This window comes from Macadamia integrifolia, unplaced genomic scaffold (assembly GCF_013358625.1).
Source record: "Macadamia integrifolia cultivar HAES 741 unplaced genomic scaffold, SCU_Mint_v3 scaffold2496, whole genome shotgun sequence".
In the NCBI taxonomy this organism is placed as follows: Eukaryota; Viridiplantae; Streptophyta; class Magnoliopsida; order Proteales; family Proteaceae; genus Macadamia; species Macadamia integrifolia.
In genome coordinates this window covers 60,581-62,857 of record NW_024868752.1, presented here as the reverse complement: position 1 = coordinate 62,857, position 2,277 = coordinate 60,581, and the positions used below count along the sequence as shown (strand labels likewise).

General features: G+C 38.8%; 1 long non-coding RNA gene across 1 annotated transcript; it reads right to left on the bottom strand.

Annotated features, from left to right (window-relative positions):
* Positions 1-886: 886 nt before the first annotated feature.
* LOC122066617 lies at positions 887-2,065 on the bottom strand. The gene is made up of 2 exons (XR_006136413.1): positions 1,866-2,065; positions 887-1,187 (listed from the first exon to the last, which is right to left on the bottom strand). It is a non-coding gene; the product is annotated as an uncharacterized LOC122066617 (long non-coding RNA).
* Between the last annotated feature and the right edge of the window lie 212 nt (positions 2,066-2,277).

Below are 2,277 nucleotides of genomic sequence, written 5' to 3'. Positions count from 1 at the left end.
TGAGAGCAGAGTAAGAAAGGGGTTAGGACCCAGAGACCCAAGTGGCCATCAAGTCACCCTACTTAAATGAATCTGAGTCATATCCTTGGACTACAGGATTATTTGATTGTCATGAGTACCATATAAATGGTAAAAGATGTTGAGAATTGGTTTATTTATGTTGTCACTCTCATTCTTCTTCTTCTTCTCATTCTTGAATATTCTGTGTATTAACATTGGAACCTCCTAGTGAACTTGGCATTTAATTTCATTCTCCAGTAGTCCATTTCGGCGTGGTTCTGATTTCTTTTTAGAGCCAAAACCTAAATTCCAAATCATTACAAGATAGATTATGTAGCTTTATCTTCTCTGAACTCAATAGTTTGAATTGGATTGAACATGGAATACCAAATCATTTGAAGTAACTTCCTGCAACAGCTCACACCATACTAGTACTTAATCAATACATATCGTAGCCTCATGAATCAGTGGTCGGTTTTCAGTATATAATTAAGTTTACTCTCTTCTACTATTGCAATTCTACCTAGATGCACCAGGCAAATATGCTATTTGCAAAGTTTGGTGGTTGGTTTACTCCGATCAAGAGGGTCATATATCTGGTAGTCTTGTGCATATTGGGGTAGATTATACACATCAGACGCATACACTTTCCTGAGAATAAGCTTGCTGACAACAAGGTTGGCACTCAATCCTGGCACTGATCAGGGGAAATGAAATCCTTCGTTTAATGAGAGAGAGAGGACTACTTTCCTCCCACCAATGTATCAAGAAATGATCCATTGCACCAGTCAAATTTGGCCACTCTTTATACTCAAAAGACCTACTTTGTCAATTGGGAGTGACTCCACATCATTCAAAAGCAGGGCAGTTGACGGGGATGGAAAGATTGTTATAATAGTTTTTTTTTTTTTGGTAGAAAATTGTTATAATAGTTGAGACAACAAAAATTTACCTTTGCTTTATGAATATCCAAGGATGTGTAAAGAGACTACCATTACGGATTCATGTTATATTTCACACTTACCAAACTACTAGCGGGGGAAAGAAAAGAGTTATCAGAGAGATCACCTGAGCTTTCCGGCAAATGGCCAAGTAATTGAATAGAAGTTTTCTTGTCTGTTCCATCTCCTCTCTCCGATGCACAGACACCATTCCTTCGTTTGCTTGACTGGCAGGCAGTTTTCCTACTACAGGTAACAAAAGAAAAAAATTAATACTTTATTGTCGAATTGCCACTAAAAACTGTCGGAAATTACTCTATCATGAAAAATATACTAGGTGAAGGAAGAATACAAGTATGATAAACGCCCGAAAGAGAAAAACTACAATGGGTATTCGAAAGTAAAACAATACAGCAATAGTTTGTATCCCCTCCATTGAGGTTTCTTTGTATATATGTATCGAAAAAAATCCATTGAGGTTTCTTTGTATTAGTATTTAGTGGACCTCTTCTTGTATGGCCTTTTTGGCTGGTTATTGTATACTGTTTTTTCTTTTAATATATTTTCCATTCACCCAAGAGAGAGAGAGAGAGAGAGAGAGAGAGAGTAAAACGACACATTAGTTCAGAACAATTAGACACGGGCAATATGAAAAGGAAGTGAAATACAGGTCAGGTTCAAGCTTTGGAGATGGGTAATCAAATATCAGAGTAAGAACAAGGATAAATTAGATGAAACCTAAAAAGGAAATGATATAAGCGTAATCCATAAATCATTTCAGAGAATTCAAGGCAATCAACAAACTAAATGCCATGTCACAGCAACCCATTTCATTCCAGAGTTGGAGAAGAAAACCCATCACACAACGAAAAGAACATGTCACAATAAAAATTTAAAAATTGGGGGAAACTTTAAAGAACTTACAGAGGGTGGGAATTGTGGAAGAAGGTTGATGGACATGAAGAAGAACGATCTCTCGACAGCCGAACTTCCGGAAACAGAAATGAAGCAAAGGCAGTGTTTTATGAACCTTCCCAACTGCAACTGTGATTCTGTCACCAACTTCTTCCGTAAATTCCGGCGATAGTGGAGTCACAGAATGATCCTGATCCTGATCCTGATCATGATGAAGATCGCGAGAAGATCCAAGTGAGGAAAGGGAAGTCGTCTGATAATATATGCCGGAGAAGTATGGTCCGGCGAGTTGGGGAGGAGGTGTCGGAGTCAGCAACTCCATCTTCCAGTCCGACGCCCACGTTGATTGGATTCTTCCCGTCTGAGTCCGAGAGAGACGAGAGAGAGAGAGAGTTGGAGGCGAGAGAGAGAGAGAGAGAGA